The following is a 25,079-nucleotide window of genomic DNA, read 5'->3' on the forward strand; positions in this document are numbered from 1 at the left end:
ATACAAGTATGTACAGGAATATTCGATGTTATTTAATATTTGATTAGAGAACTAAGGATGAAATAACTATTTGGCTGTTTATTTTCGAGTGTGTGGTTAGGCAGGAACTTACGAGGACAGCTTAAACGGCTGCGAATGAAAGATGAGCTGTAACGTTCACATTCTTCCTTGTCACAAGCATTTCGCGGGTAATACCCGTCTCAAGTTTTCCTGCAAACCAATAGTACTTCTGGTTGGTTCGTTTGTGCCACTAACGACATGTGTGAACTGTTACCCATGCGACAGAGACCCACATCGATTGCTAACTGAAGTCGATATCATTTCCTGTTAGTGTCTATTGTTAGTGTATTTTGAAGTCACATTTGCAGTAAATCTTGTGAAATGAGTGTTACGCGGGTCAGTAGACACGCTAAGTTTGAGGTTACGTTTACTGCTATTCGAGAATAAGTTAACTACAGTAATTCGCAATTGTTCTGCAAACATGGTGGAAACGTGACCATAATTACAGTAATGTTTGTGATTTGTCTGTAGAATGTTTTCCGAACATCTGTTCTCCATCTCGTCAAGGTATTCGCTTCTTAAGTTTAAGATATAAAGAAATGATCGTATGGTATTAATTGCCAGTGTATCCCATCTGAGATTGTTCGGGAGTTCAACTATTTATTTGACGTAACTTCGCCCTCTAGAGTGCCGCTGATGACATGAAAACACCCAATTCTCGAGCGAATAAAATCCGCGATGCGGCCGGGAATCAAACCCGGGCGTCCTAAATGCTACTCAGTTACGGAAGAGCACAAGATGTAAGAGGAAGGGTCGGTAGTGGAACTTTCTCGTTTGGGTAGCCCGAAATCTTATTACAGACGAGAGTCTTAATGTTGTACAATAGTTTTTGCAATCACCGATTACATCTCAAAATGTTCACGGAGTACTGAACAAAAACAAGCCTACGAAGTTGAAATTGAGACCATACTGGCCCAGTTTTCTCAGTGGCCTAAATGTAGATCATCGGGGCAGGCATATGAAATTCTGAGTTGTGCACAATCCGACAAACCGATGCTGAATTCTGTAAAAGCATTCTGTGATGCAACGAAACGATTTTGAAGGTGATTGGCAGAGTAAATAGACTCAACTTGGTCTACTTTTACTCTACGAATCCCTAGGTGGTGATGAAGTCGAAGTTAAACTCTTGTGGCGTGAGTCTAATGGCAAGGATCGGGCCCTATTTGTTTATCGGTATTGTTAGTTCTGTCAATTACCTAGACACGCTTGACGAAATGTTAGAAGTTGAAAACAGTTCAGTTTTTGAGCGTCTCCCGCCGTTTAAAGAGAAATTGATATGGCAGCAAGATGGAGCACCTATGCATCTTTGAGTTATTGTGAGAGACTTTGTAAATGAAAACTTAAGGGAATTGACTGACAGACCGGATACTACTGAAAGCCTCCACGATCCCCACTATCACATCCACGGGTTTTACAGTCTGGGGTGTACTAAAAAATGAAGTTTATTTCGTGAAGATTCATGATGAACGAAGGAACGAATCCGATCAGAATTTGAAAACACACAATCCTGTAAGATCTGCGACAAAATTTGTAAATCAGTATTAAAAGAATGCTACCTTTTCTTAGAACAGGAGGGAAACCGCTTTAAGCGTCTTTTGTAGGTTCACTTACCTCTACATAGATTTCTGTGTTGATAATAAACTTTTATTTTCATTTTAGTATTACTGCACCAAACTGTCTTTTTACTACCGGCGAATGGCAGACATCCTGTATTATTGCCACTACAGATGTTTCCTAATGAACAAAAGATGTAACATGTATGGCGAAACTTTCCGATCATGGATTTATTTCCAACTTTGTACATTTTTAGTAGTCCATTAGGACAACAGTGTGCAGGTAGCGAGGCGTAGTACTTAGGCGATTTAGAGAAATTCGCAAGAGAAGTTTTACACGTCAGAGATGTACCAGTGCGTTGCGACCCTGCCCACGAGATGACGGCGGACCTGTGTATAGCGCGTTCAAGCTCTAATCGGTGGAACGCTGGATCGAGAGCCGCTCGCGGTCTTATTTATATTTTTTTCAACTCTCGTATTATTTCATACATATTCTATTTGAAGGGCAATAATGAAAACAGACGCATTTGCATGAAATTTTCTTGAAGTTCCGATGTTACTTGGTTGTTTGCTAATTTTTACTATAAAAAAATATTGTATTTATAACTAGCGACAACTAAACGACCAAACGCATCAAGTCTTCCTGCAATTGAATACCTGTTGCAATTTCCGAAATCCCCTTCTTTCTACAATCGCGGAAAATACCGAGAACTTCTTTGCTCATGGATGCTTAGATCTGCAGACAGGTTTCGAGGATGAAGGACAGGCTTGGAAAGTCCAATTCAAACGTCCATAATTAAAGGTCTAAATAACTTTATCCAATAATATGAGTTACAATATGCCCCAAAGTAAGACTAATGTAAGATTAAACGTCAGATGCGCTTTAGGCGTTACAAGTTGGAGGAGGACGATTTCCACACTGACAGGAAAATATTAAATTAGACGGCTTCTAGAACATCGAATGAATGCAATTTCCCTGCATACAAAAGGATTCTTCAGAGTTTCTAAAGAAAAAACTCTGATATTCTGAACAATTTCTCTTTCTTCCAAAAATCTGGATGGAAACCATGTGTACTGGTAACGCAACATTTTCTTACATATCGATGCCGAAAATTGGCGATGTACGATTGACTGTATTTTAATAGCATCACAAGAAGCAATTTCTCGTTCGTTGTCAATGAAATATGGACAATTCTGAATGCACTTTACAGTTTTGAAATAACCTAGAAACAATAGTCGCACAGTATTTGTTATAATAAAATTACTGAACAGCCAAATAACATGGCGCATTCAATGAAAGTTCAAGCACATACGCATGTCTTCATATTACCTTTCAAATGTAATATGTACGAAATAATACGACTAGTGTTGAAAAAATACAAATTAAAAAAGACTATCCAGCGATCGACAATTGCGGAGCTTCAATGCCAACTACTGCCGCTCATGCTCATTGTCACAACGCAGCAGTACTTCAGTGACGCGTAAAATTTTAGTTTCTCGAAATCCCGTAAGTAGTGCGTCTTACTCCTTGCACATTAATGTTTCACTAATGCACTAGTAGAACTGTACGAAGTTTGAAGCAAATCCGTTAACAGAACGTCTCTGCCTCCTCGTATCGTATTCACACAGACGTAGCTAGAAAATGTCTAATGTAACAGCTGCAGTTACACGTCCAGGTCGACAATAATTGAACTGTATGAAATAAAATCGTAACTTCTGAACGGTTTCCTTTAGAACGTCCAAACTGCACGGTTGGCCGCGGGGCATAATGGTAATTAGTATGCGCAGGTGCACGTGCCTTGTCGTGGTACAGCGCGCCTGAGCGTATACCCCTTGCGAAGACCTATTATGCGAACAATAACAGCCCAACTGCGGCTCAAAGGAAGTCTGCGACCGAGTTCAGGCTGAAGACAACTGGTTCAAGTGAGCTAACAAGAATGTGTTTCTGAAGTTTGAGAGAACGAGTAGTAATCGCGATGAAAGTGTTGACAATGTCGGTCGAAAAAATGTAAGAGACGCGCTGTGTTTCGAACCAGCCCTAGGTAATCGATCGGACGAACTGCACGAGGGATGGGAATCAAATGGGAGACACTGCGACAAATTATTGTTTAAGACCAGCATCCCTTCTCGTACAAAATTCAAACCCATCAACCATTAAGGCCCAGGGCCACAGAACAGCAGTTGTGTTTCGTCAACACTATTGTCACACAGAATTGACGAACAGAATTTTGATATAAATATGGTGTGCTTTAGCGACGAAGCCCACTTTCATTTGGATGGGTTCGTCAATAAGCAAAACTGGCGTGATCGAGAAGTCTCTTCACCCTCAATGGGTGACTGTGGTGTGCAATGTCCAGTCATTGAATAATCGGTGCTATATTCCTTGGTGGCACAGTTACTACCGAACGATACGTGAAGGTTTTAAGAGATATTTCATCTCTATTACCCAAAGTGATCCTAATTTCGACAAGATGTGGTTCATGCAAGACGTAGCTCGACCCCATCGGAGCAGGAGAGTGATGTTCTTGAGGAGCACTCTGGGGACCACATTCTGGCTCTGGGGTATCCAGAGTCCATCGGCATGGGCCTCGATTGGCCTCCATGTTCTCTACACCTGAACACATGCGACTCCTTTTTGTGAGGCTACAGTAAAGACAAGGTGTACAGCAACAATCCCAAAACCATTCCTGAGCTGGGAGCAGCCATTCAGTAGGTCATCGACAGCATCTGTTCCGACAATTCAGCGGATCATGCAGGATTTTGCTATTCGTCTGCTCGTCTGCACCACATCATCTCCAATGATGGTAGGCATATCGAACATTTCAATCTAAATCTGAATCTAGTCACATTTACATGTTTAATGAAGTGTTTCACGCTGTAGCTTTTTTCATGTACGAGGGTCACTCCAAAAGAAATGCACATTTTTTAAAATCCATCTTTTATTCTACACGTTTGAAAGTTTTAGTGTAGATACATCCTTTACGAACAATATTTTCATTTCTCCACAATTTCCATCCCTCTCAACTGCCTTACGCCATCTTGGAATCAGCACCAGTATACCCGCACGGTAAAATTCTGGACCAAGCTGTTGGAGCCACTGTTTGGCAGCGCGCGCAAGGGAGTCATCTTCAACCCTTGTTCCACGAAGAGAATCTTTCAGTTTCTCAGGTCAGGACTGTAAGGCGGGTGTTTCAGTGTTGTCCATCCGAGTTTCGTGATGGCTTCCATGGTTTGACTGACATGTTGTCGTGCATTGTCGTGCAACAGCGAAACATCCTGCTTTTGCCGATGTGGTCGAACACGACTCAGTCGAGCTTGAAGTTTCTTCAGTGTCGTCACATACACATCAGAATTTATGATGGTTCCACTTGGCGTGCTGTCCACAAGCAAGAGTCCTTCGGAATCGAAAAACACTGTAGCCATAACTTTTCCAGCAGAAGGTGTGGTTTTGAATTTTTTTTCTTGGGTGAATTTGCGTGCCACTCCATTGATTGCCTCTTCGTCTCTGGTGAAAAAGATGGAGCCATATTTCATCACCTGTCACAATTCTTCCAAGATATTCATCTCCACCATTCTCTCACTGTTCCGAAAGTTCGCCACATACCGTTTTTCTTGTTTCTTTGTGAGCCACTGTCAACATATTGGGAACCCACCTGGCACAAACCTTTTTTAACGCCAACACTTTCAGTATTCTGCAAACACTTCCTTCCCCTATCCCAGCGTAGCATGACAATTCGTTCACTGTGATGTGTCTGTCAGCAGTCACCAATTCGTTAACTCTCTGCACATTGTCTGGAGTGTGTGTGTGGTACGAGGCCCGCCGCTGCGAGGACAATCCTCAATATTGCCGTGCCCGCTTTCATCACGTAACCTGCTTGCCCACAGACTAGCTGTACTGCGATCGACAGCAGCATCTCCATACACCTTTTTCAACCTCTTGTGGATGTTTCCCACTGTCTCGTTTTCACAGCACACGAATTCTATGACAGCACTTTGCTTCTGACGAACGTCAAGTGTAGCAGCCATCTTGAAGACATGCTATGACAGCGCCACTCACGGGAACAGGTTGAATTAAGTCTGAAAACAAGCGGGAAGGATGTATCTAGACGCTGTAAAACTTTCACACATGCAGAATGAAAACTTTTTACAAACATAGTGTGCATTTCTTTTGGAGTGACTCTTAGTTCAATAATTGTCACCCTGTATGTGGCAGAGCTATTAAGCAAGTTTTGGAAGCCTGGTTGGAGACCTCTCGCCCGGTGCGTCTGAGTACGCTGTCCCTTCCCCCAGCACTTTCTCCGAGAACGTCACAGAGTAGGCTGGCAGCGATCCCTGCGGGAAGCGAGTAGGCCTGCCGCCGTCTCCTCCCTAGCGGGCCCTTCCAGGGCAGCCTACTGCTCTGCCTTACTTGTGATTCCTCACGGGACCCGTCCGCCAGTCTCAGCAAAACCGTGCCGTTGCTTCCGCAGGACTCCCCAAAACTCCAGCCCCCCAATTTTACTACACGATAACACAACCGAAACAGTATTTTGCGATCAGAATCCAGCGGTCGGATATTTACAGACTGAAATCTTAATTCAAACAAGAATTACACATCCATATTTTATGTGTGATTTCTTATAAAGTTCCGTACTGACTGCTGGTTACGAAGTATTTGCATTTAGATTTCTCACCCTCATTTATTTTTATTTCTGTATTGCACTAAAAACATCAGCACAATAGTGGAAATGTCGACGGTGTTTGAGGTTTGTAACTATTTTTTCCTAACTTTTTTACATTAATTAATCGTACTTGCTGTTCACAACACCGATGCCCACTTTACTCTTCGTCCCCAAGCCTGCATGCAGTACTGCTCTGTTGTGTCACGAATTTTTTCCGGCATTGAGTTTGAAAGGCTTCGCTCGAATTTTGGGCAGACTCGTTTCCTAAGACTAGAGCTATTAAACCTCTGTTTCCTGAAATCGGGTAAAATACTACATACTGAGGAAAAAGACATCTGTAGGCAAATGGCATGATTATCCCGCTCCTTTCTGACATCAGTAGCTGACGGTATTATAGCAATCGGCTACCAGCTTTCACAGTTCAGTCGGTTTGCAAGTCAACTTTTTTCACGACTACCGGACATCAACGTCGAGGTATAAATACGCCAGATACTGCTGTCGACCTGGACAGTGGTGAAGTTGATAACGTGGAGACAGGACATATTTGTTTCGAGGTTTGAAGTATAAGGCGATTCAGTTCCTGTACTGTGCGTTTCTTAAGTAGGGTAGCACACTTCGGGGGTCGCACATGAGACAGACAGGTGGTGAATTTTCGCTAAGTGATGGACAAGTTTCTACAACTCATGTCGTACATCGTGAGGACGTGTCTGAAGCACTGGCACTTAAAGCATCGCCTGGGGGACTGGCAATATGGTTTCATATTGCTGCGGTAAACCATTATTTTGGACTTTCCTGGAAGCAGATTCCCTGTAAAGGCAAGGCTGGCTGCTTTGGTGTTACTTTTATTCTCCGGTGGGGCTCTATGTGCACGATGTACAAAGTGGATCCCTTGTTTCTCCAAGTGTTCATCCGTCTGCAGTGTTAGGTCGCGGTAAAATATTAAATATTACGCCGTGTTTAGGTTCTTACTGGGTTTTACGTAGCAGGTACGTCAGCAAGTTGTGTAAGATGATAATGCTTGGGGCTGGGTAGGATTAACTGTCTTAAGATGGACTCGATGGTATTTTCCTAATGGAAAACAGTTCGCAAATAAGTTTTCGATAGCATCCGCACACACACATTGCCTTAGGAGACAAAGAACCCTTAATTTGTTCGGATGAAAACGAGGAACAGGGCGGAACAAATATCTGCTAGTTGCTTTGTTTTGCTTTCACCCCATGATGCAGTCAAGAAGGGGGAATTTCCTATGGTCTTAATCTGAATTGTGATCTGTCTGAAAATACTTCCGAGGCCTCGCAGCCACCACATAGCTTTCGTCCTTTCATGATGCCAAATATCCGCCAGGATTCTGCCTATTCCGAACGATAGCCGTCGCCCGGAAGCCCCTAGCCAGAGCAAAGGTCATCTACCTTTATGACCAGTGCCCGGAGTCACGGGGTCCCCAGACAGGCCTCTGAAGTTCAGCAAGCGCTGACAGTTAACAGTTCGTGCATAAGTAGTGCAATTTCTGTGTGGTCAGGAAGATACCTTTCGGGTGACAGGCCACCTTCCGCACGGACTGGCTACTATGCTCTATATTGGGCGACCTTCGCAAAAATTTTCGAGACGGCGGTCAAACCCAGATATGGTGGCCGAACGTAAGCTAACTGAAATAAGTGGCGTAAAAAAAGGAACGAAGTGGGAGAAACTACAGTTTACACCCTATGAGTGAGCTAGGTAGTCAGCAGGGAATCTATCCTATAGAGTGCGTCTGAGAAAATACATTGTAAAATTGCAGCGTTGTAAAGCAAGAAGTATTGCAGTGTCTTAGGGCCTCATGCTCGTCACACTTTTACTGATTGTTTTAAGCACCTGAGATTAGGGAGGAAGGGGGGGGATGGGTGAATTAAAGGAAGGAAGTACGATATAGCAGACTTTGCGGCACTTGGTAAATGCATTTCCCAATGCTCTAGAACAGCAATGTTTGTTACGAAATGCGCGAAGCACTGTAATCGTTTGCTATGGCAACTTTAACTCCCAAATGAAGCATGCTGAAATTACTGTGAAAGAGTAACGAAGCATGTCAGCAGGTTGAACAAAATGTGCTCTTTAAAACATATCCATTTTAAATACCTCTGCCACTTCCTGTTTATCCACGCCAACCGGTGCCACAAGACGTGAGGTACGCAGATGAGCAAATAACTGAAGACTCCCCGCGATAATTTTTATCTTGCTTATACTCTGCTTTGTGTCGTAAAAGTCTTCCTCGTTTGGAAGGAAAAAGTCTGCCTTAGTGCTATCAGTTACCGTCAACTTCCCTGCAACGAAAGTGGCCGTGTCTCCCCCCCCTCCTCTCTCTCTCTCCCCCCCCCCCCCCCCTCCCGGTGAAGTAGCAATAGCTCAAATGAAAAAAGATGGGGAGAAAACGGTTGTGGCTGCGCGAAGAGTAGACAAAGTTTTAATTAGCATCTCGAAAAAATGAAGTTACGTCATTAATTTTCTTGTTGCAGGTTAATGTCTTCAGGCCTAACACACACTGAAATCTTCGTGGTGTTGTGCTGTAGAAAGCCTATGGAGGAGCCAAAATAGAACGGCCCAGCCCGCTTTCAGTTTATCAATGGACCTCGCCATTTTATTTTGGCCCCTCTAGCTGCTTTGTACGGTACTGAGGCAAGGGGGATTCTGTTTATGCTAGGCCTGAAGACATCAACCTGGACAAAAATTATATAGCTTTATGTTTTCGAGGTGATAATTGAAACTTTATGACTTCACACGTTCAACGGAAACAACCCGATATTTGCCTTTGCTCATTTATAAAAACCGATCTGTATGGCCGGTTGAGTGCTTCACCTCCACTACCAACGAATGCAAGTATATTCACTTTCTTCAATTTTAGTTTCAAAATGACTAAAGTAAAGTCTTTGAGCTGAGGGGTCAATCTTCATGTGCAAAGGGTGGCTGTACCAAGTGTAAATGTAATCTTTAACGAAATTTTCTGTAAACAATGTATTAGTAAGCACAGTGGTAACCTACAGATCAAAAGCACATTTTCTGGTAAAAGATGAAACTGTTTTTGTGATAGCAGTACCGTGTTTTGTGAATAGAGGTTGTCCCTTTCGCAAATATAATACCATAGACCCAAATATTTACTACGAATCATAAGCCAGAAGTAAGCCAACTAGTTTTCCATTGTTTTTGAAATACTGAAACATTTATTCATGTATATATCCTTTCACGGCATTCGAAAGCTCTTAAGCGAGCAAAATTTGAATTAACATTATCGCTTCCTGCGAAGATTTTTGAAGAAAAAGTGTTATAGAAGTGAAGGCCACGGGTATCCACCATCGTAAAGTTTTACCACTATTCTTCGTAAATATCATTTAACGGTACTTAAAGTAATAGCAGAAGCTACCTTTTTTTACTTTTGTTAAGAGTGTCATTTAAAACATTTCCTATCCTCATGTTAAGAGCTCTCGGTGAAAGTTTACTACAGATCTCCCTCACTTGAAACAAAGACTAGGTTAACAACAGCCATCATGAGTGTTGATGGGTAGTTAAAATGGAGTGACAGTTTATTCTCAGTAGCCAGCATTTTAACGATAGCATTATGTCCATTACATTGCAGAGACAAGTTTGTAACAAAGCAATTCTAGTCAGACTGAGTACATAGTGTAATTTCGAGGGAATTTATGTCCTTTCCTCAAGGCAATTAAAAATATCACTTTTCAGTTAGTCACCACAACCAAGCATTAAAAACTGTTAACAGTAATATGTGCATCGATTCCATATACCTAAATACGAACGTCAATGGGCGGCAGAACCAGTAAGCGCAGAAATCACTACTTACATAATTCAAGCAGTTCCTACGTTTATTTGGCCACTGGCTAGCGCTCGAAGTTTAGCAGATTTACGTGGCAGTTACCGTCTATTTCGATCAATAGAATGTGAGCATTCCTGGAGATTTCCCATGCTTATTAAACGGGGGAAACTAACTAATAAGTGTTAAAGGAACATCAAAATATCTCAGTTTCCCTACTGACTTAGTGTTTGCCTAGTTGAAAGGTTTCTAAGCCTGTGGATTCCTCGCTGTATGTCCCCAGCAAATACCTTTTTCTACTATCTCACAGCAATAAGAGCTTATACACAGAGTAGATAAATTCTCCCATTCATTGTTTACGTGTGAGAGCAGGTTCAAAAGTATACTGAAAATTGAAGAAACTTAATAAACACATCAAAAACAACGTTAATTTTTAATAGTTCTTCTTCGCAGGATAAGACCTATTTCCTTCAGTACACCTCAGCGCACCCTCAGGTTTTCACTCCATCTTTTCCTTGGACGGCCAATATTTCCTTTACCAGCTAGTGATTTATTTCATCCATCCTGTTTGTGTGTTTTTCATGCTTTATCTTTTGTACTCTATCATTAATGAAGTCCACTGTGTATCATTTTCTAACGCTTTCACTTCTCTCTCTGCGTCTTCCCTGTAATCCTTCACAGAATTTTATTTCCCTGGTTACCAAAAGTCTGTTTCTGATCTCGTCTCAGTTGTGTATGTCATAACTACAGTGTTTTGCATATTCTTACCTTTGCATCTTTTGCTATATGCTTGTTTTTCCAAATATTATCATTTAAACACCCTGCCACTATTTGCTTTTGCTACTTTTTTTCTATCTGCCTTTTCGACATTTCCACTGCTGTGCAATTCAATATCAAGATATTTACATGTTATTACCTGTCGAATAATTTTTCCATCATTTCCAGCTTGCCTCTGATTCCATAGGTGTAGCTCTACATTTGGTTTTCTGAGTGGATATTAACATATTTAGTTTTTTGTCTGCCACTTTAAAAATATGTAGAAGTTTCTGTAGGTTATCATTGTTTGCCAGCGGAACTGAATGAGCATAATAAATGGCTTTTTATTTCTCCGCCCCCCGTTCTGTAACCACTACCGGCCAGCACCGTCTTTATCTCGTCAATGAGTGTATTAAAACTCAGACGGCTGACAGACACCTTGTCTAATACCATTATTAACTGTTATGCGGCTAGTAAACCTGGAATCAATTTTCGCCTCGATGTAATTGCTGGAATAAATGTCTTCAATTGTTTTTATTAACTTGGAAGGAATCCTCCGATCGTTGATCGCGTTTACCACATCTGTTAACTGAATCCCATCGAAAGCCATCCGTAAATCAACAAACCAAAGACAAGCTGGGGGGTTTCTCTACAACTTTTCGCAGAATGAGTACTGCCCCAGTGCATGACCTAATAGATCTAAAACGATACCGTTACTCTCCAACGGTTGTAATGCTTTTTGTTTTATTTCCAATTATATTTTATTACATTTCCCATTAATTGTTAATTCATAAAAACAGATGAACAGTGTGTGCTTAAGGCAAGACAAATGCAGGGTTTAACGTCACGTCTATGACGTCATTAGAGACCCAAAGCTAGCTCTGGTTGTGGAAGGAATTCGACAGCGTCCTTTCCAAAGGAATCATCCTGGAATTGACTTTAACACGTTGACAGCTATTTGGCCACCGGCAGAACGCAGGAAAACCTCACACCTCGGGGCCGTGTGACCGCCGCCGGCCACAAGCTACACTGTTTAGTACAGCCTACAGTGTCTTGTTTATAATACATTCACAGCCTCATGCGGCTTGATGAAACGTACTGTTAATGAACGAGGCCTAAAAATGCCCTCTTGCATCAGCGAGGTATCAGTGTCGCCTTGGCCGCAATTGTGGCTTCTTACAGTTCTACTTTCTGTAGATTTCTTACAGTGTTCTCTTCACCATTACAAATAATCGCTGTCATCTTCGCTGCTGTACGTATCAGTCTAATCCAGAAACAAGTCTTCGTCAGAAATCGGAATACTGCATCACCGATATCAAAATCAGATTCTTCCAACAACCTCCAATATTCATCAACGAAACCAGCCATTTTCGATGTGCCGTTCCAGTTTTTGACCGTAAGGATCCATTTACACAAAAACCATTTACGGTCGTCGTCGCCGCCGCCGCCGCAGCCGCAGTTTACCAGGAGTTGACGAGGAGCCTATTGCAACTTTTCCTATCCTTTTACTCATGGATCCTAACCCAGAGAAGACTACTTTAACGATATCCTTAACTACGTATGTCCATTTTCTCCTTAACTCTCCAACAGGTCTTTGCATTTTTACTCATTTAAAGGAATTCATCGATTATCCTGGTTTCTTCCAAACGTTCCAAGTGACCATAGCATCTTAATCTATTACATTGGTACGTCAGTACGTATCGTTTTCTGTACGTTCAATAAACTAATAAACAACAGATACACAACAGAGACCTAAGTCATTAATAATATGTTCTTCACTATATACAACAGTCTGCCGACTCTGTGGTAGCTTCTAGATTCTGCGACTGTAAAAATGTGGTTTTCAGCTGAAGAATTCGTCGAGCAATGTTCGGGGTGCATTTTCATTTGGAAAGGAAGTTTCTTGAAGGTTGTTCTACAGAATACGAAAAAGATGAAAGGAAAGTGCAAGAATATGTGAATAAGGTGGGTGCGGAATGACTTCCCAACGCAGCTAATTTATGGCGTTTTTTGTCAGTCTACCAGAATGCGGGCGGGCGTTATCTTTGAGTAACATCAGTTCACGCAGTCATCCTGGTCGTCGTTCTTGGATTGCATCTCCAAGACGTCTCAGTTCTTGAAAACAAATGTCAGCAGTGATTGTTATTCCTCGGGGTAGCAATTCGCAGCACAACACACCGTCGCTGTTCCACTAGATGCGTAACATTATCTTTTGTGGATGCGCCCAGGTCTTTGCAGGGGAAGTTGCTTTGTTTGCGTTCAACCATTCCTTTCTTTTCCTTACGTTAGCATAAAGATACCTTTCCTCGTCACCATTAACGATACGGGATAGGAATGGTCGACGATGTTCACGAGCCAATTGATGACGAGAAAGCAGAGATGCACTATGATTTTTCTGACTGGCTTAGAACAGGCGATATCCACACAGCTACTTTGCAAGCTAATGTCACATGATTGTGGAAAAACCACATTTCATCACATTTGCCTGTTCTGCAGTACAATGATGTTGATCATTGGAGATTAATGCTTTTAAGCGATCTTCGTTAAACCCCAATAGTCTTCCTGTGCGTGGAGAGTCACTAAAGTCAAAATGATCCTCCTCAAAAAGAAGCCGTCCGCGGTGGTCTAGTGGTTCTAGGCGCGCAGTCCGGAACCGCGGGACTGCTCCGGTCGCAGGTTCGAATCCTGCCTCGGGCATGGATGTGTGTGATGTCCTTAGGTTAGTTAGGTTTAAGTAGTTCTAAGTTCTAGGGGACTGAAGACCGCAGAAGTTAAGTCCCATAGTGCTCAGAGCCATTTGAACCTCAAAAAGAGAAACCATTTTCTTTCCGTATTCTGTCCAATACCATTATCCTTAGATGCCCCAAATGTTTCTTTCGAGGCCCCGGCTGCTGTCATCCCTCTACTGCACTTAAACAGAAGAATAGAAGAATGTCGGAAATGTTCCGATTTCTCCACTTAGCACTCCATTTTCTAGCGTCCACAGCTCCACTCACTAGCTCTAAACTACAGTGACATTATGTACACTCAAATAGCAACAGTGAACTACAAATAAAGGACAATCGATAAATCCATAGCAACCGAAATACCAACAGGCAAAAAAAAAAAGCTACGAACTTACGCAGCAATCTACTAAACTGGCGCAGTTTTTCTAGTTGCAAAAACACAAAATTCTAAACGAACAAGATATTCCATATTTCCTGCGCACCAGAGTCGACTCATTCAAGGAATGCGTATTTATGCACAATACTGATTTACAAAATCAGTATCCGCCGGCGGCCTGGTCTCAGTCAACGTGTTAACGGATTTAGGAGAACCATCGAAAGGTGTTTGTTACAGTATGCAGATTTGAAGCGTCGTACTTCAGGATGACGGCACACTGCTGTAATTACTGTGCCAGTTATCTGTTCATCCACGACAGATCCTACGATTACCTAGTTAGAGGTTAAACACAAATGACACGTTGATACAATACGACAAACATTATACGCGAATTTGAAACCACTGGTGACATTATATAAGCTGTGTGCGCATGTTACTGCAATCTGAAACTATTAACCTTTCGCATGCAAAGAAACGATCTCAGCAGTCATTAGGCTGAATACGGACTATCCTATGAAGTAACCATTACGGAGTCCTCTCAATCTAGCAGTAAGCAGGTGAGATTCTATTCACACACAACACACTTGCTGGTTTCGTCAACTCACTTTTCAACCTAAGCTATACGTCGCTTTACACAGATCAGCGCATCACCAAAACCTCTCCACAATAAATATTAGCTAAATGAACATTGTCATTGCTTCCTTTTCTCTCTTTTAGCTTTCTAACACCCAATCGCAGCGTGAATTAAATGGACATTGCTAGTTTGTACAATTTTCCGGAAGAAGCGCTACCGAAGTCACTGCATAGATTTGGCAACTACGTCCGTCTAGGTTACGTCCATCCACACCCTGCTATCCACGATTACAAATAGATGACAACCAAGACGTATATATGGAGACTGATGCGACGAATGAAAATTTGTACCAGGCTAGGATTCGAGCCCAGGTACCTGGAACCACAATGTCATTTCATTAAATGACCGATGCCTAGGTTTCAGGCAGAATCTCCCGATTTGTTTCATGCTGAGGTGTTATTCCAATACTGCTGGAGAGTCTCTGCAATGCTGTTCGAGTTTGTATTCACCCTAATGTGGGTTGAGGCGTGAATGGGAATTTGGACTGAGTGAGGCGTGCCAGAGTAGCCCGTGTAGTTTTGTATAGCCACTGTGCCAGGGTGGCGTAGTGGTTAGCGCATCCGCCTGGTGATCAGGAGACCTGGGTTCGGATCCCGGCCCAGTACAAATTTTCATTTGTAGATTTACTTTGCATATAAACATCACACATGTTTGTGACTTAAAAAGGTCTCTAGAACCAGGTAGTATCATCTGCCTTCAGTAAGGCCTATTAACGCTGGTGGCCGTTTCATAATTACTGCACTGCAGCGACGAGCGGAAAATCCAAGAATATGCTCTTCATTTCACAGAAATGTACGAGCGTCGTTCGATAAGTAATGCCAAACATTTTTTTTAGAAAGCCATTAATATACATAGACAAACGCCCTTGTCGGTACTTCACGTTTGATTGTCCCGTGCGCCGGTGAAGTTTCGAACCGTTCTGGCAGATGGTAGAGCCGTTGTACAGCGTCAAAATGGGATCTACAAACGACTCACGTTACAAGCAGCGTGCTGTTATTAGATTCTTGTGTGCCTAAAAAGGAACCGTGGTGAACATCCATAAACGTTTGTGTGCAGTGTATGACGATGCTACAGTTGAGTACAGTTGAGCGATGGGGAAAGAATGTTAAACCCTCAGAAAATGCAAAAACAGAGCTCCCTGATCAGCCACGTTCGGGACGTCCTGCCGCAGTCACTGCTCCAGACATGCTGAATCGTGCGGATGCCATTATTTGTGCCGACCGGCCGACCACAACTCGACAATTGCCTTATCGACACACTGATATTCGGCCACGCGCGGTCTAGGGCGCCTTGTCACTTTCAGTGCGGCTCCCCCCGTCGGAGTTTAGAGTCCATCACTATATATATATATATATATATATATATATATATATATATATATATATATATATATATATATATATATATATGTGTGTGTGTTGCCCTTAGCGTAATTCAGTTTACGTTAGATCAAGTAGTGTTTAAGCTTAGGGACCGATGACCTTAGCAGTCTGGTCCTATAACACCTTACCACTGATATTCAAAGGTGCGCTCACGATGGGTTCCACGAATGCTCAGAGTGGAACACAAAATTCAAAGAAAAACCGTTTCATCTGAATTGTTTGAGCGTTTTGAGACCGACAGAGATGCCTTTCTGTCACTGATTATGGGGAACGAAAGCTGGGTGCACCACTTTCCTACGGAAACAAAAAGGCAGTCCGTGGAGTGGCATCATCCTCATTCACGACGAAAGAAGAAATTCAAGGCAACCCCCTCTGCTGGAAAAGTGATGGTGACAGTCTTCTGGGGTTGTGATGGCGTCATTTTCGTGGATGTAATGCCAAGAGGGTCAACCATCAATTCAGAGACATACGAGAAGACACTGATTAAACTCAAGTACCATTTTCGAAGCGTTCGGTCGGACAAGAATCCAGCAGACATCTTGTTCCAACACGACAATGCACGCCCACACCCAAGTCTGAGAACCCGGGAACACATCGCCAAATTGGGTTGGACATCATTGCCTTATCTACTCTACTGCCCAGACCTGACATCCTCTGACTTCCATCTCTTTGGGTCGCTTGAAGATTCTCTACGGGCACACACTTTTGAAGATGAGAGTGACAATCATGCAGTGGAAACACGGCTACGCCTACAGGACAAGAGCTTTGACCAGCGGGGAATGCATGCTCTTCCACAACGTTGACGTACGGCCATAGAACGTGATCGAAATTGCGTAGAAAACTAGGACATGGACAGGACATGATGTATATTGTCACCAAATTCTGACTTAACAATAAATATGTTCTGGGAAAAAATGTGGGGCATTACTTATTGAACAACCCTCATAATTTTCAGATATGTTAGTTTTCTTAGGAACCTTATAGCGCGGTACAGCGGAATGGAACGTTACAGGGTAAATATCCCACTAAATGTGACATTACTCCTAACAAAATGAAAATATGAATTCCAAGATTGGGGTGGTCTGATGCCTACAAAAGAAAGCAACTAAACGTTTCCTGAGGGTTATGTCTTGCAGCCAACCACTGAGTTTTGGTTCGGCTGTTGTCCAGAGAGTTACATATAGCTACCAGTTTCGAAAATGTGCTGATGGGCACATGGTGGTGATGCCGTAGTCTTCAATCCGAAGACTAGTTTGAAGCAGCTCACTACGCTAGTCTATTCTGTGCAAGCCTCCGTCTCTGCATAATACTGCATCCTACATCTAAACCTGCTTACTGTAGTTAAGCTTCCGTCTTCAATATTTACCATCCTCATCAACCTCCACTGCCATATAGACTAATCTTTGATGCCTCGGAATGTGTCCTGTCAACCAGTCTTTAGTCAGGTTGTGAAATATGTTTCTTTTTGAACAATTCAAATCAGTGCCACATTACCTATTCGACCTGCTTATCTAATCTTCAGCATACTTCTGTAGCACCACAAATTAAAATCCAATTACGTCTTGTCCGAGTTGCCCATCTTTCAAGTTTTTCTTCTGTACAAAGTTACAGTCCAGACAAATGATTTCAGAAAATACGTCCTAAAACTTAAATTCATTAATTTTATTGCGTCATCAGTCTTCTGATTAGCCCTCCTGTGACAGCCTTTTCATCTTAGAGAGGCAACTGCCGCCGATGCCCTCTATTTCCTGGACGTATTCCAATCTCTGTCTCAGTTCTTAACCTATACAGCTCCCTCTAGTACCATGGAATGGCTGTCTTAACAGATGTCCTGTCATCCTGTCGCTTCTTCCTGTCGTATTTCAGACAAAACTTTAAATGATTTTCGAAAATACTGTAACTTTAAATATGCTGTAGGCCTATATCAATAACAAGAACGTCAATATGCGGAAAACAGACTTAAGGGAAGACAACCTAAAAAAAGAAAACCTCCAGTAATTCATATACTACCAACATAAAAACTTAGCTGTTAACAGCTGTTCATTATCTACCGCATACTAATCTCCTATTGGCTTCCTCCACCGTGACACGTAGACGTGTTACCAACAGACTACACCGTGAGAAAGAGTAGCGCGTGGGCTGTCTTACGTGCAGTTCAGAGCCCAAGATTAGACACTTCAGTCATGGTATGGAGAAAGACCATAAGAAGTTTTAATTAGTACATTCTCTCCCCTCCCCAAAGGCTTAACCACAGCGACGTCTCAATCTGTTTCGTTTACGATGCACTCTAAATGTCAAACGGTGAAGAATGCCATGCAACCCGCCTGCTTTAACGAGTAACTATGAAGCAGAAAGGCGCGTATTTTAACTGTCAAAGCAGCCTTTTGTCTCTTCGAACACATTAAAAACCTGAAAATATCAGAACAAGATAAAGGAAACTGGAAACAAATACGACATACCGCACGATGTATTTTTTAAAAAAGATGAGCATAACGAAAATTTTGTTGTGTACCTCATGTTATAGACCCCGAACGTACAATTCAAAGTAATAAACATACGTTACCTCCGGTCACCCACAGTTTTCTGAATGGGTGCTTTAATTCTTCAGTAACTCTGATCTTTTCACGATTTAGCTTTCCTGTAGCAACTCTCAACCTATCTTAGACCTTGGTCTATTAGAGAACAATGTCACCACAAAATTTTTTTAAGAAAGCTGCGTCGGTGACAAGCTAGACAGCACTGTCGTCAAATTCACTACATCTGCAGTTCACCACGAAAGAGTATTGTCGTGGATAAACTTGCTACTTTGGACAAGAACAAAAATCTGACGTTTATCTACTTTCCAAACATTTGTTTTGTAGGATTGTGGGCCTGCTGGCAGCTGACAACGGTGTGGCATGTCATCGAGTGAATACGGCACTGAATGTGCGATACTCAAATTTTATTCCAAAAAACAAAACCAAATTAAAGACTTTGGGACTGTAGCTAACCTGAAAGCTCCACGAGGAAAATTAAATTTAACCAGTAGATCAAGCATGTGATGCTCATTATGTCGCATGCGATATATCGCAATCAATTACTGAATACGGAAACATTACCCTCTTCTTAGAGTTGCAAATCGTTCTGAAACGATAGCCACATTTGACAGCAGGAGGAGGGGGTAAAGTTCAATGTCCTGTTTATGTATTGGTCATCAGACCGGCCACTAGAGCTAACTGAAAATTCGGCCATATACTTATTGACAGCCAGAATTACGTAGGGACACCACCCTCGTTCTCTAAGACTTCCCACAGTCGATGTAAGTTATATGCACCAAAATAATCGGAGCTTTTCATGTTACATAATACAGAACTTCTGAATTCGGTTTACAATTTTAGTTAGGGGAAAGTGCGTTACATTTGGAGTGAATTTTGACTACGATGGAATCTCATAGAAATTAAACATCACTGAACCAAACTCCAAGCATGTTTGACACGATTTAAATTTGGGACAAATGTTGTCGAAAATGAATACTATGGATCAAACTGCCACCACAAAATTTGTTTCTTACACACTTTCAGTTGATTCGCCAACCCTCAATCGAGCCATAGCCTTGCAACCTAATCCCGACGTTGGGTGAGATTACAAAAGTGACGTTACACTCACCATTTTACATACATAAATAAACTAATTTCACTACGCTCCCACAAACAGCGGAAAGATCCGCCCTCCTCCTAGATTTAAAAACAGTTTTTACGTGAAGGCCGCATTTTCATATGCCATGAGGTATGAGGTGATTTATGTTTAACGTCCTGTTGACACCGTGGTCGCTAGACGCTTAGCATAAGCTCTAGTGGACCAGGTCGGCCATGGATTTGTTAACTATGCAATTCAGACACTCCCTTCAAGTGATTAGGGAAACCACATGCAACGCAATTCATAATACCCTTACCTCCCGACAAGCGTTTTGTGTATTGAACACTCGTTGCTACACTCCAGCTTTGCTGAGTGAGTGCATGAATGGAAGGAATTGAGGTGTTGAGAAGGTGTTGCGGCCCAGAAACTAGTCACGGAAAACAATAAGTATAAATGAATAAAATACTCAGAATGTCTGGAAGTAGTTACTCAAATCTCCTGGGGGAAAAATAACCGGTCTCAGAATTTCAGCCGAAAGAACAGTATTCACTAAAGTGCACCAAAATGCATAGAAACAAAGACCGCGTTAGCAAATTTGAATGTCCTGGAGGAATCACAGCAGAATGGACTAGAGAAAGTTATAATAGATGTCAGAGTTAATGAAATGGAAAGAATATAGTTTAAAAAAATTATGTACCACAGGAAATAAATATCTAGAAAAATAAAACCAAAACCTACCACAATATTAGGACCAGAACGTTTATATTCATTGCTGAACAATAAGCTATAAGCTGAACAGATTAGGGGTACGCCAACGGCTAATCATTAGAAAAATAATGAGTACAATAAAAATTACAGATGGTTGGAAAGTGACAAGTAACGAGGATGTATAGGAAAAATAGAAAATATCGAAAGTAATAAAGTTAATATCAGCTTTTTCCCGACATCTCTACCGAATGTATGAGAAGAGGGAAACAAAACAAACAGCCCTGTATTGCCGAAAAAAGATATCGACAAAAGCAAGGATTACAGAAATGAAAGAACTATAAAGAAACATCGAAGAATGAGCAGTAACAAAAAAAAAAAACTTAAGAGCAACATACTAAATCTAGAAGACTTTCGAAGGAGAACAACTTAGTAACTGGAAACAAGATGGACAGAAGACAAGAAAAAAAGGACATGGGAAAATTTAGTACTGGAAAGATCGGAAACAGCGAAGGTGATGATAGTCATGTTAGATTAGATTTACTTTCATTCCAATTGATCCGTAATGAGGAGGTCCTCCAGGATGTAGAACATGTCAGAAAAACAACAATACATGACAAATATTTACAACTCTAAGAAATAAGCTAACGTAACATTCCACAGGTCCCAAGTTGCACGGTCGTCATCTTTTAATGAACGCTATATGAAAGAATCATTTTACAAATACTAATGCACTGAACTGGTGAAGTCAGAATGTGTACACACCCACACACACACATTAATATATATATATATATATATATATATATATATATATTAGTGTTACAAAAAGGTACGGCCAAACTTTCAGGAAACATTCCTCACACACAAAGAAAGAAAATGTGTTATGTGGACATGTGTCCGGAAACGCTTACTTTCCATGTTAGAGCTCATTTTATTACTTCTCTTCAAATCACAATCATGGAATGGAAAAACACAGCAACAGAACGTACCAGCGTGACTTCAAACACTTTGTTACAGGAAATGTTCAAAATGTCCTCCGTTAGCGAGGATACATGCATCCACCCTCCGTCGCATGGAATCCCTGATGCGCTGATGCAGCCCTGGAGAAGGCGTATTGTATCACAGCAATCCACAATACGAGCACGAAGAGTATCTACATTTGGTACCGGGGTTGCGTAGACAAGAGCTTTCAAATGCCCCCATAAATAAAAGTCAAGGGGGTCGAGGTCAGGAGAGCGCGGAGGCCATGGAACTGGCCCGCCTCTACCAATCCATCGGTCACCCAATCTGTTGTTTAGAAGCGTATGAACACTTCGACTGAAATGTGCAGGAGCTCCATCGTGCATGAACCACATGTGTCGTACTTGTAAAGGCACATGTTCTAGCACACAGGTAGAGTATCCCGTATGAAATCATGATGACGTGCTCCATTGAGCGTAGGTGGAACAACATGGAGCCCAATCAAGACAACAATGCCTGCCCAAACGTTCACAGGAAATCTGTGTGGATGACGTGATTGCTCAATTGCGTGCGGATTCTCGTCAGCCCACACATGTTTATTGTGTAGATTTACAATTTGATTACGTTGGAATGAAGCCTCATCCGTAAAGAGAACATTTACACTGAAATGAGGATTGACACATTGTTGGATGAACCATTCGCAGAAGTGTACCCGTGGAGGCCAATCAGCTGCTGATAGTGCCTGCACACGCTGTACATGGTACGGAAACTACTGGTTCTCCCGTAGCACTCTCCATACAGTGAAGTGGTCAACGTTACCTTGTACAGCAGCAACTTCTCTGACGCTGACATTAGGGTTATCGTCAACTGCACGAAGAATTACCTCGTCTATTGCAGGTGTCCTCGTCGTTCTAGGTCTTCCCCAGTCGCGAGTCATAGGCTGGAATGTTCCGTGCTCCCTAAGACGCCGATCAATTGCTTCGAACGTCTTCCTGTCGGGACACCTTCGTCCTGGAAATCTGTCTCGATACAAGCGTACCGCGCCACGGCTATTGCCCCGTGCTAATCCATACATCAAATGGGCATCTGCCAACTCCGCATTTGCAAACATTGCACTGACTGCAAAACCACGTTCGTGATGAACACTAACATGTTGATGCTACGTACTGATGTGCTTGATGCTAGTACTGTAGAGCAATGAGTCGCATGTCAACACAAGCACCGAAGTCAACATTACCTTCCTTCAATTGGGCCAACTGGCGGTGAATCGAGGAAGTACAGTACATACTGACAAAACTAAAATGAGCTCTAACATGGAAATTAAGCGTTTCCGGAAACATGTCCACATAACAGCTTTTCTTTATTTGTGTGTGAGGAATGTTTCCTGAAAGTTTGGCCGTACCTTTTGTAACACCCTATATATATATATATATATATATATATATATATATATATATATATATATATATATATATATATATACACACACACAAATCAGTTGGTTCTACTGAGAAATTCATGAATGGAGTAAAAGGAGTTGGCCACCAATAAATCCTTTAGGGTTCTCTTAAACTGGATTTCATTGGTTGTTAAGCTTTTTATGGCTGCTGGCAAGTTATTGAAAGTGTGTGTTCCTGAATAATGCACACCTTTTTGTACGAGACTAAGTGACTTTAAATCGTTGTGAAGATTATTCTAATTACTAGTCGATACGAAGACAGAAAGTAAGTCAATAGATCAGATATTAGCTGCGGAATGTAGGTTCTAAATCATTAAGCCAAGCAGTGGAGAAAAACATTTCGAGGGGAAGAAATCTCGAGAACTGCTGACAATTAATCCGGCAGTGAATGACAGTTTCAGCGTGACTGACTCACCAGATACGGCGTCGGGGACGCTGCCTCCCGGGCTGCGGCAGCGCGAACAGCTGGGTGTACCTGCGGGCGGCGGCGGACAGTGTTAAGCACCGGAGGCCGGTGGCAGAAGAAGGCAACGACGGCCCGCTTATCTGGTGATAAGGTCCGGCCTAGCAGCTCGGCTCGACTGACGGCGGCGGAACCAGAAAGAGCGCGACTGCCGTGTGACGGACCGCGCACCGGCCATTACACAACGCCGCACGCTCCAGCGCCGCGCCACGGCCTCCGCCGTACGTAGGAAGACTACCGGCACCCGGCCACAACAGCCGCGAGCCACTGCTGATAACAACGGTTCCGAGGACGAAAGAGTTCTTCACAGCCAGAACAGCAGTGGGATTAGCACGTACTTGCTGTTCTGACAGATGGTAGACGGATATCGAATTTGTCCGGAGCGCCATTTGCTTGAATGAAGCGAGTGTAAGGATCGCAGTTTCACCTTAAAGGCCCCAACACACGCACCAATTTATCGACCGACCGACCAATTTTGTGGCAGCCCACGCACGACCCGACCAGCTGCGCTCACAAGGGGAAGGCCTCAGACACGGCCAACCGATTCGGCTCAAATTTGGCGGGTCGCTTGTGTACAACCTAAAACGAAGGACTCTAACAAGGGAACCTCCCCATCGCACCTCCCTTAGATTTAGTTATAAGTTGGCACAGTGGATAGGCCTTGAAAAACTGAACACAGATCAATCGAGAAAACAGCAAGAAGTTGTGTGGAACTATGAAAAAAATAAGCAAAATATGCAAACTGAGTAGTCCATGTGCAAGATAGGCAACATCAATGAGAGTGGGAGTTCAGGAGTGCGATGGTCCCTTGGTTAGCGTGAGCAGCTGCGCAACGAGAGGTCCTTGGTTCAAGTCTTCCCTCGAGCGAAAAGTTTAGTTTATTTTATTTAATTTATGAATATCGCATCCACAAGATACCTAAATCGCGCAAGGTAGAAGAATCTTTTTACCCATTCGCCAAGTGTACAAGTTAGGTGGGTCGACAGCATATTCCTGTCATGTGACGCACATGCCGTCACTAGTGTCGTACAGAATATATCAGACGTGTTTTCCTGTGGAGGAATCGGTTGACCTATGACCTCGCGATCAAATTTTTTCGCTTCCCATTGGAGAGGCACGTCCTTTCGTCTATTAATCGCACGGTTTTGCGGTGCGGTCGCAAAACACAGATACTAAACTTATTACAGTGAACAGAGACGTCAATGAACGAACGGACAGATTATAACTTTGCGAAAATTATGAAAGTAAACGTTTCACTCGAGGGAAGACTTGTACCAAGGACCTCTTGTTCGCCGGCCGGAGTGGGCGAGCGGTTCTAGGCGCTACAGCCTGGAACCGCGCGACCGCTGCGGTCGCAGGTTCGAATTCTGCCTCGGGCATGGATGTGTGTGATGTCCTTAGGTTAGTTAGGTTTAAGTAGTTCTAAGTTCTAGGGGACTGATGACCTCAGATGTGGAGTCCCATAGCTCTCAGAGCCATTTGATCCATTTGAACCTCTCGTTCCGCAGCTGCTCACGCTAACCACGGGACCACGGCGCTCCTGAGTTCACACAATGTCCTTGATGTTGCATATCTTGCACATGGACTACTCAGTTTGTATATTTTGATTATTTTTTCATAGTTCCACACAACTTCTTCCTATTTTCTCGATTGGTCTGCGTTCAGTTTTACAAGGCCTATCCACTGTGCCAACTTATAACTACATCTCAGGGGGGTGCGATGGGGAGGTTCCCTTGTAAGATATTTTGGGTCAACACACCCGCAATTTCGAGAAAATCACCCCTAAAGGGTATGACTAGCAATCGACTCAAAATTGGAGCGATCGATAGAAAATTGTAAATAGAGAATTTTTCACCATCAGCTATGGGGTCCGCAAACGTAAAATTTTCCAGAAATCGAGGAAATAAACTTTTACAACTGCCGCTTCTGT

At 42.6% G+C, this 25,079-nt stretch overlaps 1 protein-coding gene across 1 annotated transcript in view; it reads right to left on the reverse strand.

Annotated features, from left to right (window-relative positions):
* The window catches only part of LOC126484066 (probable beta-hexosaminidase fdl), a 776,181-nt gene that overhangs the window by 176,249 nt on the left and 574,853 nt on the right, over positions 1 to 25,079 (reverse strand). The window lies entirely within an intron of this gene.

Source organism: Schistocerca serialis, chromosome 6 (assembly GCF_023864345.2).
Source record: "Schistocerca serialis cubense isolate TAMUIC-IGC-003099 chromosome 6, iqSchSeri2.2, whole genome shotgun sequence".
Taxonomy (NCBI): Eukaryota; Metazoa; Arthropoda; class Insecta; order Orthoptera; family Acrididae; genus Schistocerca; species Schistocerca serialis.